Source organism: Ictidomys tridecemlineatus, chromosome 15 (assembly GCF_052094955.1).
Source record: "Ictidomys tridecemlineatus isolate mIctTri1 chromosome 15, mIctTri1.hap1, whole genome shotgun sequence".
NCBI lineage: Eukaryota > Metazoa > Chordata > Mammalia > Rodentia > Sciuridae > Ictidomys > Ictidomys tridecemlineatus.
Window position 1 is genome coordinate 9998729 of NC_135491.1, and position 16360 is coordinate 10015088.

Sequence of the window (16360 nt, forward strand, 5' to 3'; positions counted from 1 at the left end):
GTATGTAAAACAATATGTGGTGTCCTCAGTACTCACAATAACTACTCAGTACTTAGTACTTGGGAGAACTACTCATGCTCAGTTCTCAGGAAAATACTCAGGACTGAAGATTATGGCGGGGAGGGGTAGACCTGGAAAAGTGAGAGAGAGCAGGTGTGGAGTCAGCTGGGGAATGGAGGATGCACAGTGTCTGGGGACATCCAAGGTGAAGTTCCTGGAGGCCGCTGGACACCCTGGGGGCTCAGAGGCAAGGGCTGGAAACAGACAAATCACGATCATCAAATTTTTTGGTAATGAATTGAGTCATTTATTCAACAGCTAATTAAGTGGCAGAATTAGAACTGGGGACGCTCAGGGAGCTGAAGAACCAAGGCCCTAGCCTCTCCCCCCAGACTCTCAGGGAGCCTGCAGCCCAGCAATTCCTCTCCTAGGGCTGCTGTCACAAAGTGCCACAAGCCCACTGGTTCCAAACAAAGGAACTGGCCAGGCACAGTGGCACATCCATCATCCCAGAGACTACAGTTCAAGGGCAGCTCAGCAACTTTGGGAGACCCTCAGCAACTTAGTGAGACCTTGTCTTAAAAGAAAAAATAAAAAGGGCTGGAGATGTAGCTCAGCAGTAGAGTGCCCTTGGGGTCAATTTCCAGTGGAAGAAAGAACAAACAAACAAACAAAACAAATGGACTCAGGGTCCCGGAGGCCAGGCACCCAGGATGTGGCAGGACCTCGCTCCTTCCCAAGGCTCCAGCAGAGGACCTTGCTGGAGGCCTCCAGCTCCCAAGAGCCCTGGCCCTTCCCTGGCTTGAGGCTGCACTGCTCCCCCTCTGCCTCTCAGCCCTCTGCCCCTGAGCACCTCTGTCCTCTTCTTACAAGGACACTCATTATTTGGGATCAAGGGCCCACCCTACTGCAGCATGACCTCACCTTAACTAAGGACATCTCTAATGACCTATTTTCAGAGAAGGTCACATACTGAAGGGCTGGGGTTGGGACACAAGCAGCAACAGCCATTACACTCAGTGAGCAGCCCACAACCACCATATCCTAGGTGAAACCACACCTTCAGCTGGTTCCTGGGCTAGGGACCTGGGTGTCCCCTATACTTCCCCTCCCCTCCCCTCCCAGTGCTCTGAATCCTGCCTCTCAAACTCTCTCCAGTCCATTCCCAACCATGCCACTGTCTGCCCTGATCTACTCTCTCCCTTCCCTGTCCCCAGTTCCCTCCTCACTCCTGCCCCAGATGTCCCCTGACTGCCCACTGCTCTGGCTCTCTCCTGACACTCAGCCCCTGTCCTTCCCTGCTCAACCCTGCTTACAGCTCATGTTCAACCTCCTTTAAAACATTGCCCATCATGCCCTGTGGGGACCCTGATCTCATGACCCATGGCGGGACCTCACCTAAAACCACCTGGCCACTGCTCACAAAAGCAGGACCAGAGAACACACCCCAGGGCCTGCCTCACTCCAGGTTCATCACCTGCAATCTCAGGTTGGCTCTACTTGTCAACATTTCCCCGTCCCCAATGAGACCCTGAAGACTCCCATGTTTATATCTCTTTCCCCTAACCCAACACCTCCTTGTCACCCGTGACCCAGCTTCCTGCTCCACTGAGACCACAACAGAGAATGTTCACGTCTCCTGACCCTACAGCTCTCCATATGCCTACAACAGCCCTGCATCCCCTCCCCTGCCGCTGCAGGACCCAGGCCCCTCAGTCCCCTTCCATTTGTGCTTTGGGTCAAACCCACTGGACCAAGTTAAGGAGCTGCATCTACTCCCTGAGTGACCTCTCTTAGTCTGATGAACTTAAATGCTCCAACAATTCTACCCTCTCTCCTCTGTAGCCTCAATCTCCTGTCTTTTGGCACAGAAATGTACTGTCATATTTCCTATATTAAATAAGCCACGTGTGACCCCAAACTCCCTTCCAGATACGACCCATGTCTCCACTTGAATGCTAGAGAGGACCGTCTTCCCTTAACCCTCTCCTGAACACTCAATTAGCCCTCACCCTCACCACACCACCCAAAACCCTTCCCCCCACTTCAGCACTGGGGATTGAACCCAGGGGTGCTCTACCACCACTGAGCTCCAATCCCAGTCTTCCTTCTTTTTTTTAAGTTTTGAGACAGGGTCTTGCTAGGCTCAAACTTGTCATCCTCCTGCCTCAGCCTCCTGAGTGAATGGTTACAGGACTGCATCACTGTGCCCAGCAAAAATGCTCTTTCAAGATTAGACAACTGAACTGGGGACACAGTTCAGTGGAAAAGCACTTCCCTAGATTGTGTGTGGACCAGAATTTTATCCCAGTACTACAAATGAATAAGATAGATCACTGACAATTTCCATATTGCTAGCTCTGGTGGCCAGTTCTCAGTTTACACTGGGCTTGGCCTCTGGGCAGCATTTGGCACCCTGAGTCTTTCCCTTGTCCTCAAATTCACCCTTCACTTGGCCTCTGGGCCACCACACAGCCCTGCTCCTCCTTGGTACCTTTGCTGATCCCTGCCCTTACCTTGTACATAGGAATGTGCAGCCTCAGGCTTCAGAACTCTTTATCTACATCTGCTTCCTTAGGAACCCCTCTTAGTCACACATAATTAAATGTCACTTAATGATAACTTCCAAATGTATAGCTCAATCCTGGATGTCCGTCCTCAAGTCCAGACTCAAATATCTAACATTGATACTTAACAAATGTGAAAATCGAGTTTGAGCAAACTTGAACTCTTCATCATCTTGGAGCCCTGCCATCCTCGCATCTGGAAGTTCCATCGTTTCCTTCACTCAAACCAAGGTCACTTTGACTCATCCCCTTCTCTCACACCATATCCAATTCCACCTCAAGGGCTACCACCCTGGTTGGGGCAGCCAGTACCCCATCTTGCTGGAACCAATGCAGGCACCTCCTCACTGGACACCCATCTCCCACCCTGGCTCCCTAAACTCAGCCCCGCCCCCAGAGATCCCATGGAAGCCTGGGTCAGAGCTCACCTTCCTCTACTCCTGAGCCTCCAAGGCTCTCACCAGTTTGGGCTGGCTTTTGTGAAGCTCCTTCCAGCTCATGTAACATAAGGTAACTGTTACCTTATACATATTTAGGTATACTTAGGCTGGTCAGCTCAAAGAGGAAACTCAGGTGTTGGAGTTATTTTCCATGTCAAAAGATGGAGAGGTTCCTAGCTAACAGGAGGCTGAGGCAGGAGGATTGCAAGTGTGAGTACAGCCTCAGCAACTTAGCAAGGCCGCAGCAACTTTGCAAGACCCTATCCCAAAATAAAACCTAAAAAGGGCTGGGGATGTGGCTCCGTGGTTAAGCAACCCTGAGTTCAAGCCCTGGTACGAAAAAAAGCAGGGGGTGCTTATCTCTGTTGTTCTTTCTTTGCCACAGACATCAACTTTCACAGGTTCCAGGGGTCAAGATGTGGATATCTTTGGGAGGAACGTTTTTCAGCCTACCTCAGCCTTTTGAAGATACAATAAATACAACGGTCCTAATCAATTGGAAGGTAGAAACAGAAAAATAGTTCAAAAAATATAATTTACAGAGTATTGAAGGACAAAATAATTTAGTAAGAGGATTGATCTTAGGGGGGACCAGTTCCAGTGTCCAGGGGACCAGCAAGATCATCACAAACATGGTTTTTTTCTGCATCATCTCTGCCTTCTGAAGTGTTGATCACACTAATTTTGGCTTCCATTATAGTTGTGCTGCGCCCCTCCCCTGACTCAGGCAATGGCAAGGCCCTACTGAGGTGGATGGCGCAAGGCGTCCATCCTCTGGAGGAGCGCAGTATGTTTCTGGGAATGGGCTGATTTGTTTTTGTATTCCTTTAATAAGTATAGTTTTGATTTCTCATATGACCATTAAGTATAAAGGAAAAATCATGACTTTCCCAATTAATGTAACTACTTCTAAAGCATAGATCTGTTTGCTCTAAATGCAATGATTCAGCTGTGGAGTGTAAATTGTTAATGTCTAAAGAAAAACTCCCTGTATTCCTGTCAAGGAAGTTTTTGAGAAATTAAATTAAAATCTAGAGAAGAAAAATTAATGTTAAGAAGATAGATTAGTGCTTAGTACTGGGCAACTTGTTCTTGTTCCTGTGCACAATGGTTTGTGCTCTTACTTCTGTTTGATTAAAAGTAATAACAAGTCAACCCCTTGCCGTAACCATGGCACCGGTTCCAGTCAGTAAGTCAAGAAAGAATAGTCAAGGTATAGGCCAATAGTTTGGGACATTTGTAACTATTATTAAAAGTTAACTAAGCAGAAACTGCTCAAAGCAAAACGCGAACTGAAAGTACAAATGCTTGCTTATGCATAAGCCAAGATACATTCTTCTATTCTAATTGTAGCTACGTAATATTTTGTTTTGTTTGAATAATGATTCCTGTTTTGTAACCACAAAGTACTGTAAGCCTGCCAAAATGAAAAGTATATATGATCAACTTCACAAGTAAAGATTGGGATCAACACCTTCACTTTGGTGTCTGTGTTGTTTCTCCACCCCCTCTTTCGCCGACTCCTCACCATCCGTTCGTCTCCTGAGACCCCCTGTTGGAGCTGGTCTCCGACATAGTTGAAAACTATAATTTTTCCTGCTTCCAGGGGGATTCCTCCTCTGCTCTACACAACTACCAGAATGAGCTCTCAAAAATGCAAAGTGAAACGGGTACCATTGCCCGTGCCTGTAATCCCAGCAGCTCAGGAGGCTGAGGCAGCAGGACTGCAAGTTCAAAGCCAGTCTCAGCAATTTAGTGAGACCCTGTCTCAAAATACAACACAAAAAGGACTGAGGATGTAGCTCCATGGTTAAGCACCCCTGGGTTCAATCCCTGGTACAGAAAAAAAAAAAAGGCAAAGTGAAGCGCATCACTTCCTGAAATGCTCCTCCATGGCTTCCTGGGGCCCACAGCATGAAGTGCAGACCCTTATAATGCCCCGCAAGCCCAGGGTGGTCCGGCCCTGCTGGCCTGGCCAGCTTCCTCGCCGCCCACGAGCCTCGCCCCTTACACCCCGGCAACACCAGCCTCTTGTCCTTGCAGACACACCGGCCTCCTCTCCTCCGTGCCTCTGCTCCCCTGCGGGCATCTGCTGGAGTAGCCTCCGCTCCTCACCCTGCCCCTGAGGGACTGAAATACTGTGGACAGCAGCATAAACCCGGTAACCCTCCGGTCTGGGTATTTCACACTGTGGTCCTCACTACTGTTGACCAGAGCAGATTGCTCCCTGGGGTGGCGGACCCTCCGCAAAATTACTGAAGGCGCCCTGCCAGCCCGAGGCTGCTCTCTGCACCAGCGGGTGTAGGACAGAGCTGCGGGGAGGACAATGCCTACGGCGCGCTCTGGCGGTGGAAGAGGGAACTGCAGGGAACCACGAGGCTTCTTTTCCCCTGGAGCCAAGCCCAAGCCCAGGGTCAGAATTGATGATAGAGCCTCCCTGGGACCTTGTCACCTGCCACTACCACGCTAACCACGCCATTCACGTGAAATGTAGCGTATTTGTTTTTAACAGTTACTAGGTTTTTTTTTTCTTTTATTGCCTGTCTTCCCACTGCACCTATGAGTACAGAAACTTCTGTACATGTCCCTAGCACCTACAACAGGTAGGTGGGGCACACAGTAGGTGGTCAATAAATAACATGGAATGAAATAGATCTCACTTTTATTCTGCCCTTAAACTCAAGCCTGAGTATTTCTCCCCACAGGGCAAGGAGTTCTTACCAGCAAGGAGATGTGCCCGTCCCTGTTTCTGTTTGCATTATTTTTTTTTAATGTGGTGCTGAGAATCAAACCCAGTGCCTCACAAGTGCTAAGCAAATGCTCTGCCACTGAGCCACAACTCCAGCCCCAGTCCCTGTTTCTGGATCTCCAGGTCACAGAATTCCCTGTACATACAGCCCTATGCCTCCTTCCAGAACCTGCATGAGATTCTTCCCTGAATCCACGGTACGAGAGGGTTGATGTGACTCCTAAATCATGGATGCAGGGACATCCATCTCTAGAGCTATGCCCAGAGCTGGGGCAAGTGGGTGGTATTCCCAGGAAACCACCCCAACCCCCTAATGGTAGGGAAGGATGTCAAGCATCTAGGGAAGAAGAAGACTGCAAATTGGGAGCAGTAGCTGCCTCTGGGCAAAAATTTCAACTGTCCAGTAATTCTAAATGCCAACCAGTTCTTCCAGCCTCTGGTTCTTGTAAGGAAATGAAAAGGACCCTGCCTGAAGGGTGGTGGCCTTGGAGTACCTTGTGAATAGAGGTTACCTGAGTTAGTTCAGGTAAGAGCAGTTCTCTCCCTCAATGAAAAGAAAGAAAGAAACCGTGTTTCTCAACCATGTTTCCAACTGACAGATGGTGGGATGAGGTGATTCAACAAAAGCTACCCACTTCCTGCCTCCTACTCCTGCTCCCCAGAGTGAGCCATGGGCTTCATCAGAAAAGGTGATCTAGGGAGGGAGCCAAGATGGCGGAGTAGAGGAGATACTGCTTCTAGCGGCTCTGTGCATGAATCCAAAAAGCAGTCAAAAGGCTTCTCCACCCGGTCCTGCCTTGACAAAAAACTACATCTCAGAGCATGTGACAGGACCCCATACAGATAATTTTTTGCAGATTCCACCAGAGCAGCAAGTGCAGTGCAGAACACTGCCCCAAAGCCCACAGTCTGAACACACACGGCCCACAGGTGGTGGATAACTCAGCACCTCTACAGAACTGTAGAGGTGCAAACTCAGCACCTCTACAGAACTGTAGATCGCCAGACTACACTCTGCTTCCACACAGGTCACCAGACCGAGTTCTGGCCACAGCACAAGGTCACCCCAGCACCCCCCACCTCACCAAACACCTGACACGGGAAACAGATGGAATCCATCTTGGAAAATCTTTGTCGCCATCTCTTGGTGGGCATGGCTACCAGCGCAGTTCTGTGGCTGATCAGGTCCCTGGGTTCCAACTCCCCCACCACCAGATGTGATAACTCAAAACCTTTCTCACAATATTTTTGGGGGGGCGTGGCTAATAACATGGAACTGGAACTGTACAGGCACCTTCTTTCCAACTCAGAGAGACTAAGAGCAGGCAGGCTCCAGGCAGAAGCTCCAGCCCTCTCACACTGGCTACCTCCACTGCCCTGAGCACAGAGACTCAAGCTTGGAATAGACAATGCCACCTACTGGAAGAAAAGAAAACAGAATTCTAAGAGATATTTTTTCTCATCCATTCTCCTCTACCCTTCCCCCTCTGGTCCTCACAACCCCAACATATGTGAAACCAAGAACTTTGCATGAAATAGAACTTTAAGAACTGAATCACCAGAATAATATAATACAGAGGAATTGCATAAGGCCCCCCCTTTTTCTTATTTTCTTTCTCTCTCTCTCTTTTTTTTCTTTCTTTCTTTCCTTTTTATTTTTCTCCCTTCCTCTTTCCCACTTTCAGTCTCCTATTTTTTACTATTTTTACTTTGGGTAATTTTCTAAATATATATAGGTGTTTGATTTTATGCATTTTTCCCTAAACTATCTTCTGTCATTCATTAGAGTTCTCCTCCAAAGTTGCTAAGATAGATTAGTTACTAAAATAGATTAACCCCATACCCTCTTAATATAATGTCCTACACCCAACCCTCAGTTCTCTATACACCACCAGAAACTGTATGCCTTTTATGAAACTAATGACTATATTTTAAATAATAATTGAATCCAACATCTCTAGACATAGAGACTAACTATAAATATATTAATAACAAAAACTTGCTCATAGATGATGTTTTCTTGAAATTAGGAACTGTTAACATTGTCTTTTCCCACAAAGGAGAGATCTCAGAACTATACAAGAGCAATATAAATCTATAAGGGAAAAACAATAACACAACAGTCTTACAGAGCTGGAAAGAAATGTGAGCAGCATGAAAAGACTAGAAAAGAAAGGACCACAAACAATGCAAGACAATACAACATTAGAAGAGGTAACATCTACAGCAGAAAGAATGTTGGATAAAGATTTCAGGATATACATGGTTCGGATGTTCTAGAGCATCAGAGAAGACATTATACAACAAATGCAGACAATGAATTACATAAACAAATCCAAGAAGCAAAAGATCAGGGAGATAGAGGTTATAAAAAACAGAAATTATAGAAATGAAAAAAAAAGATAAACCAAATTAAAAATTCAAATGAGGGTATCACCAGCAGAGTAGACCACTTAGAAGATAGGACATCAGACAATGAAGACAAAGTATATCATCTCAAAAAGAACGTAGACACCACAGTGAGACCGATAAGAAACCACAAGCAGAACATCCAAGAAATATGGGATGGCATAAAAGACCAAATTTAAGAGTTACTGGGATAGAGGAAGATATTGAGGTTCAAACCAAAGGAATGAGCAATCTGTTCAATGAAATATTATTAGAAAACTTTCCAGACATGAAGAATGAAATGGAAATCCAAATCCTAGAAGCCTACAGGATGTCAACTGTGCAGAAGCATAATAGATCCACACCAAGACATATTATAATGAAAATGCCCAACATAAAGAACAAGGAGAGAATTTCAAAAGCAACAAGAGAAAGGAAGAAGATTACATATAGGGGTAAGCCAATTAGGTTAAGGGTTGATCTTTCAACATGGATCCTGAAAGCTAGAAGATCCTGGAACAACATATTTCAAATGCTGAAAGATAATGGGTTCCAACCAAGAATCATGTATCCAGCAAAATTAAGCTTCAGGTTTGAAGATGAAATAAAAACCTCCCACAATAAATAAAAGTTAAAAGAATTTGCAGAAAGAAAACCGGCACTTCAAAACATCCTTGGCAAAGCATTTCATAAAGAGGAAATAAAAAATAGCAATGAATACCAACAGTTGGAGGTAGTACACTAAAGGGAAAACTAATCAAAGAGGAAAATCAAGTCAAGTTAAATAACAAAAATAAACAAATATGGCTGGAAATACAAACCATATCTCAATAGTAACCTTAAATGTTAATGACTTAAACTCACCAATCAAAAGACATAGGCTAGTAGACTGGATAAAAGAAAAAAAAAAGATCCAACAATATGCTGCCTACAGGAGACTCATTTGATAGAAAAAGACATACACACTGAAGGTGAAAGGTTGGGGAAAATCATACCACTCACATGGACCTCAGAAGCAAGCAGAGGTGTCCACAATCATCAAATAAAGTAGAAGAGCCTTAGAAGTATTTTGAGCCAAATTATTAAGAAATTTTGCATGTTCAATATTTTGAGATAAATCCACAAAAGCTTTGATTGTAGAGGCAATAAAAGAAGCCAAGGTGACAACTCCCACTATTATAATTCCAATAGCACCTTTACATCTCACTAACTGGGCATGGATTTGTTGTAAGACTTGAAAACCAGCATCAGCGTGCTATGGCTCTGAAATATTAGCTGGCAATAAAACAAAAGAGGGCTGATGAAGTACCAGCACTCCTTTTCCTCTATTATATCTAGTAATAATTAGTTAGGTTACATTTGTTACATGTTATAATATATCTACCATCTATCCATTTAACTTTCACATTTCCAATAATTAGAACATAAGGAGATTGAACACAGGCTTGTAAGCCACAGCAAGAACCTTTCTTACAGCTCTTGCCAACAAATTTTAGTAAAGGCTTGCCTGTAAAATATAAAAATTCTGAGGCAGAAGTTAAGCACCAAACATCCTTTTGAATATCATCCTCACTGCAGGTCAAAATATTGCTAACAAATCCTGCAGGTGTCATAGCAGAACATTTTCGTAATTGTCTTTTATCAATTTTTGGAGACCAATCTAAAATATACCCACTACCTTTAGACAACTTATGTTGTACTGGAAAAGTATTTATACAATCTATCCATCTAGGAAAGGTGCCAATTTCTATTGCAGAACTATTAGGACAATGAGGTATTCATGGAGGTTCTGCAGAAATGACTGGTTTGTTATGGGAAAGTCCCATTTTAATAACTGATCTAGTATAAGGTTTTAAGTCTCCATTAATAGTACAATTAATTAGTCTAGGCCTCCCAATTGCTGTCTTTTCCTCAAATGATACTCTCAGACAGCCAGCATGGTTTTTTTTTGTTTTTTTTTTATTGGTTGTTCACAACATTACAAAGCTCTTGACATATCATATTTTATACATTAGGCCAGCATGTTTATCGTGGGACAACGCAAAGGTAATTGGGCACTGTAGCCAGAATAATTAAATATAGTCACATGACTGAGAGTAATATGAGTGTCTGTAAATCCTCCCATCATGAATGACTCATTAGTAAACACTGGGATAGATTCTCCAGTCCACACAGCTGGGTGTACAAAGGGTGGATCTGGGAAATACGTCCAGTAAGTGTCTATTTGATTCCCTTTTACTTGACAGCCCAGTAATGCTATTACTGTGGCCACCATCATCAATGGAGTCTTATATCTCCCTAGGAGCCAAATCATTCGTGAAGCATGTGTTGTCAGCTTCTTCACGTCTTCCCATGAGATCAGCTTTTCTGCTGGGTCTTACTGGGTCATCTTTTTCTTTCTTCGATATCTCTTCCTTTTGAGAGACAGCTTCTCCAGGTCAATCTTCAGTCGTTTGAATCTTGGTTCTATTTCCTCCATGTCTGATATGTCATTCAGGCACCAAATAGGACAAAAAGCACCTTCTGGAAAAATACAAGCATGACCTCTACCCCACATAATCACTGGATCTGGGCCTTTCCATTGATCAGTTTGTAAATCTTTCCACAAAACTCAGCCTAAAGGGCCTGTTGCAGGGGAAGACATATGTATCTCAGCTGCAATGTGCTTCTGAGTCACAATTTAGAAAATTTAAAACAAAGTACGATTAAGGTTATTTTGGAGGGTCATAAACCTATCTCCCCCCTTTTAGTTTTTGCAGCTTAATAGATAAATGAGCTCGTTCCACAATAGCTTGACCTTGGAGGTTATAAGGAATACCTGTTTTATGGTCAATTCAAAACTCTTGGCAAAATTGTTGAAAAGAAGAGCTTACATAAGCTGGTGCATCATCTGTTTTAATCTGTAAATGATATCCTAATACTGCAAAGGAAGCTAGGCAATGATAAATTACATGCTGAGCATTTTTCTTTGTACGGGCTGTGGCAAAAATGAATCTGGAATATGTATCAATGATTACATGTACATAACAGTGCTTACCAAATTGAGGAATGAGAGTTACATCCATTTGCCATAATTGATTTGGTTTTAATCCACAGGGATTTACCCCTAATGGCAGAGATGGAGTGTGAATAACACATTTGGGATAGTGACTTATAATTTGATGAGCTTGTTCTCTGGTAATATTAAATTTTTAACGTAAACTAGAAGCATTTTGATGATGTAAAGAATGTGAGGCTTGTGCACAATCACATGGAGACATTTGTTGACAAACAGCTACCAATGTATCAATTTTGTCATTACCTGAAGTTAGAGGTCCAGGAAGAATAGTATGAGTTGTATGTGTCCTATGAAACATGGGTATTTTCACATTTGCACCACCCTTTGTAGACTATGAAATAATTTAAATAGTTCTTGTGATGATATATAACCAATAAATGATGTTTCAATATTTTTGGTAACTCCAACTGCACATAAGCTGTCAGAATAAATATTAATAGGCTCATTTGCAAAGTAATCTAAGGCACAAATGAGAGCTTGTAGCTCTGCTCTTTGGGCAGAAGCATGTGAGTTTGTATCACCTCTGTGTGAACACAGCTATAAAAACCTGCTTTATCTGAGCTTGAACCATTAGTGAACACCGTTAGGGCTCCATCTATGGGTTGGCATGAACAATCTTTGGAAAAATAAATGACGTTATTAATGCAAATTGAATAATTTTATCATGATAATGACTTTCTATTTGACCAGGAAAATTAGCAAAAGCTACTTGCCATAAACTAGAAGCTTGAAAAAGCCAATTATTCTGTTGAACACAAAATGGAATTATTATAATATCAGGTTCTGATCCAACTAGTTGTAAAACTCTTGTTATACCTCTTTTAATAATTGAGCAATAGAGTCATGAAAAGGAATTAATGTCTTTTGGGGAGAGTGGGCTAAACGAATCCGATATTTGCCATATAGTTCCTGTGGGGGCATGGGCAGTTGGAAATATTAATATTAATATACCAGATCTTGAGTATTAATTCTAGTGAGCTGTGCATTTTTAATTGCAATTTCAACCTTTCTCAAGGCTGCTCTAGCCTCTATTGTCAGCTGACAAGGAGAAGTTGGAGAAGGATCTCCTTGTAATATCTGAAATAAAGGACTTAAATCAGAAGTAGTTAGCTTTAGGGATGGCTTTACCCATTAATATCTCCTGATTTTTGAAAATCATTAAGGGTATAAAACTCCTTAACTCTTATCTGTAAGTTTTGAGGATGAATTGTACATCCTTCAATTACAGGGCCCAAATATTGAAAGGGAGGCATCTTTTGCACCTTTTGAGGAGCAATGCACAAATCCATTGTTGAAAGTGAAGCCTCTAATTGGGTAAAAATTTCTGAAAATACTTCTGGATTAGCATGAGCCAATAATATGTCATCCATGATATGAATAATATATGCATCAGGAAAATTATTTCTTACAGGATTTATTGCTTGAGCTACAAATTTTTGACATAAAGTTGGACTATTACGCATTCCCTGAGGCAAAACCTTCCAGCAATATCTCTTAACTGGTTCTTTAAAATTAATTGCTAGGACACTGAAAACAAATTTCTCACAATCCTCAGGATTTAATTTTATTAAGAAACAATCTTTCAGATCTATCACCATTAAGCTATAATCTAAAGGAATCGCTGTAGGAGAAGGAAGCCCAGACTGCAATGATCCTATAGGCTGAATTGCATGATCGATTACCCTTAAATCCTGTAGCAACCTCCAATTACCTGATTATTTCTTAATAACAAAATGGAGGTTTTCCAAGGGCTAAGCATTGATTCTATATGACCAGCCTGAAGTTGTTCCTCAACCAACATATGAATTATCTTAAGTTTCTCCCCTGAGATAAGCCACTGAGAAATCCATATAGGCTCTTCTGTGAGCCAGGTGATTTTTCTGCTGTCTTCTGGATTGGGGAGACACTCAGGGCCCCTAGTAAAAATTTTGGTCTGGAGTATTTACTTTCTGTCAAGGAGACTAGTTTGTTAGCAGATATTCATCCTGAAAATTTCTTTTACTCTCCCCAGGAAGAAACCCTTGTTTAAATTTCTCAAATGACTTCATAGAATTTGGAGTTATCAATAATAATTCTAATTTGCTTAATATATCCCTTCCCATAAATTTACTGGTAAAAGATTCCAACATGTAGGGTTTAAAAACTCCACTATTTCCATCTTCGTCCTCCCAGTAAAGATATTGGGCACTCTGAGCAGGGTGTGAAACCTGTCCTATTCCTTCTAAATTAGCTAGTGCTATATGTAAAGGCCAGTTCTTAGGCCAAAAATTACAAGACAGTACTGATCTGTCTGCCTCGGTGTCAATCACTCCTTTGAATTTTTTATGATTAATTTTGAGTTCCAGTAGGGGGCACTTCTGCCACACTAATTGAGTCCAGTACACTCTCTCCGGCAGTCTGGGAGCTGCGGTTTTATCCGGACACTCAGTGGAATCACAGGGTAAAAGAATTAATTGAGCTATTGTATTCTCAGTAGAAAGCTGGATGGCATAATTTGATTTTACAGTAACTGTTATCTCATCCCTAAACTAAGAATCCACCACTCCTGGTAGTACCTCCATTGCCTCTTTCAAATTGCTATGTCCCAAAATTAACCCTATATTTTTTGCAGGGAGAGGCCCAAAAACCCCAATAGGGATTTGCTGCGGCCACATTTCAGGTACTATGTCAATCACCATTGCTGGTCACAGAAGTATTGTCTGAGCCATTTGCATTGGTAAAAATGGCAGCTCCCCATGGCTGGCTGCAGTGACTTCAGGCCCTGAGACCTCCCTTCCATTTCCCCTGTTTTTTCGGCATGGGCAGGGGCCAACTGGAAGTTTTTTGACTCCCTACTAGGCGGAAGTGAAGGCCAAAATGGAGGCAGATCAAAGCCATCTTGGGTGATCTCCTCCCCAGCCATGTGGTCTCTCATCTATAATGGCGATTACATGAAACAGGGAGAGCCCTGGGCCTATAGCTCTGGGCTTCACAGTCCCACACAAAATGACCATTTCTCCCACAATTACAACATCGCCCGCAGGATTGACGTACTGATTGCTGTGGTTGAAATGTTTGTTTTAAGGCGGCAGCAAGAGTAAAACCCTGCAATTGTATCGGGCCAATATCAGAACACAAGAGAATGAATTCTGAAACTGTTCTTTTTTTTCTATAGGGTCTGAGAACATCCTGACAAAGTTTATTTGCATTTTCAAATGCTAACTGCTTAAGGATAAATTCACAAGCACCTGGGTCTCTAATTGATCTGTTAGCTGTTTGGTACAGGTGGTCCACAAAGTCTGAATACAACTCATTTGCGCCCTGTTTAACCTTAGTCAGAACTAAACTAGATTGGTCCTGGGAGTTCATCTGGTGCCACGTGCGTTTAGCGCACACAGTAATCTGATTACAGACTGCAAATTCATAATTTAACTGTCTTTCCAAATCCACAAATTCACCCGTCCCCAAAAACATGTCCATGTGGGTTTGAATATCCTGTGTTTGATTTCTTTCTGCTTGCTCGGAACAATAATTGGTCCAGTAGGACCTCCAAAGCAAGAAATCTCCACTGCTTAAACAAAAGCGTGCAATAGAGATCCAGTCACTTGAAGGAAGTGGCTGATAGCAAATTGGTTTCAGTAAGCTTTGTACAAATGGCAAATTAGGACCATACACATCACAAGCAATTTTTAACTCCTTAATAGTTTTAAATGGAATTACAGCATGGACAGACACACTAGTCGTGGTCGTTAACCTGTTCAAAAACTGGGAAAAACTGAAATCCACTAATGTCTTCCACGGCCTCCTGAGCCTTCCTAAATCCACATTGTAATAACGGCATGAGAAAGGTCATTGTGAGCTCAGAGTACCTGTTAAAATTTGTCCTCCTAACTGGAAGCAGCCAAAGTTGAATGGCCAGAGCAGGTCCTGCTAGATGTAATCTGTTAAAATTTCCTGGTAATTCCTGGATTTCACTGTCTGACTCATCTCCCTCAGACTGAGACTCATCCATGTGTCCTTCCTCGCCGCCATCTTGGCTTTGTTTCCCAGAGCCTCAAGGAGGAGGAGGACTCTCTACCTCTCTATGAATTTCCTCTCGACTTTCCTCTCTCTGAGGGGGATTATCTACCCCTCCAGAGGCTTCCTCTCTATGGTTTTCCTCCCAACTAATCTGGTCTGGTCTGGTTCTGGTGGAGTTAATATCTCAGTTTGGGGTCTGGCTCCAAGGTTTTTCCACCTGATGGGAATTCAATTCTGCTTTCAACCTCAGTAAAGGAAAAGAGATTCTTTTAGCCTCAGGCAGTTTTCCCATTTGTATAGATTTGATCGCTCTCTGAATACCCTTTAATAGATCTTCCAGGGGTCCAAGGACTTTGACCCAGGTCATCAAAAAGGCAAATCCCTAATGAAATCCAAACCTTTTGAATATTATCAACAGCACTGTTAGGCAATTCATCAGAAAGGCAAACTTTATGTAACTTTCTTCCTAATCTCTCCCAAGTACGAATATCTGGTAAATCTTGATCACAAAACCATGGACAAAATTCGCCAACCATCTTTAAAAACTGTAATAATTGGGTCCTTTTGACCTGCTTTCCCTTCTGATTAATTATTGTCTCTAAAATAGTTAAATACATATCCTTATCTGTAGAAGTTGAATTTCCTATTATTAATCTTTAACGTCCCCAGCTCCAAAAACTGTCTGCTACCTCTGTGACCATACAAATTTGTCAGAATCCACTAAATTTATATAGCGTGCTTCTCAATCCAGAGGATTTAACCCATGTGCCTCACATTCAGGGTGCCAAATTTAGTCCGCAGCCAGCACAGATGATATATGTGCAGGTTCCCTATGTGGGAAAGCCTAAGGGAGTTTAAATTAAAGACACAGACTCCAATTACCTTTAAACCAGCTCCAAGATGGCTTCTTGACCCCCAGCCTCTAGCTATCTATTAAAGTAGCAAGGTTTACTGAAGAGGCTAGCAGGAGAGTGAGAACAGTCCAGAGAGAGGACTTTTATTGGACTTAATCCAATGAAGATTAAGGGGGGGCAGTGTCCCAAGGTCAGGTGAGACAATTGGATCTTCGAGGGCTGTAGTCAGGCACACCTCCACACAAACAAGCCCTCCAACCCAAGAAGTGTCTGAGGCCTCTCACCCAGCCCGGGAGGTAACTCAA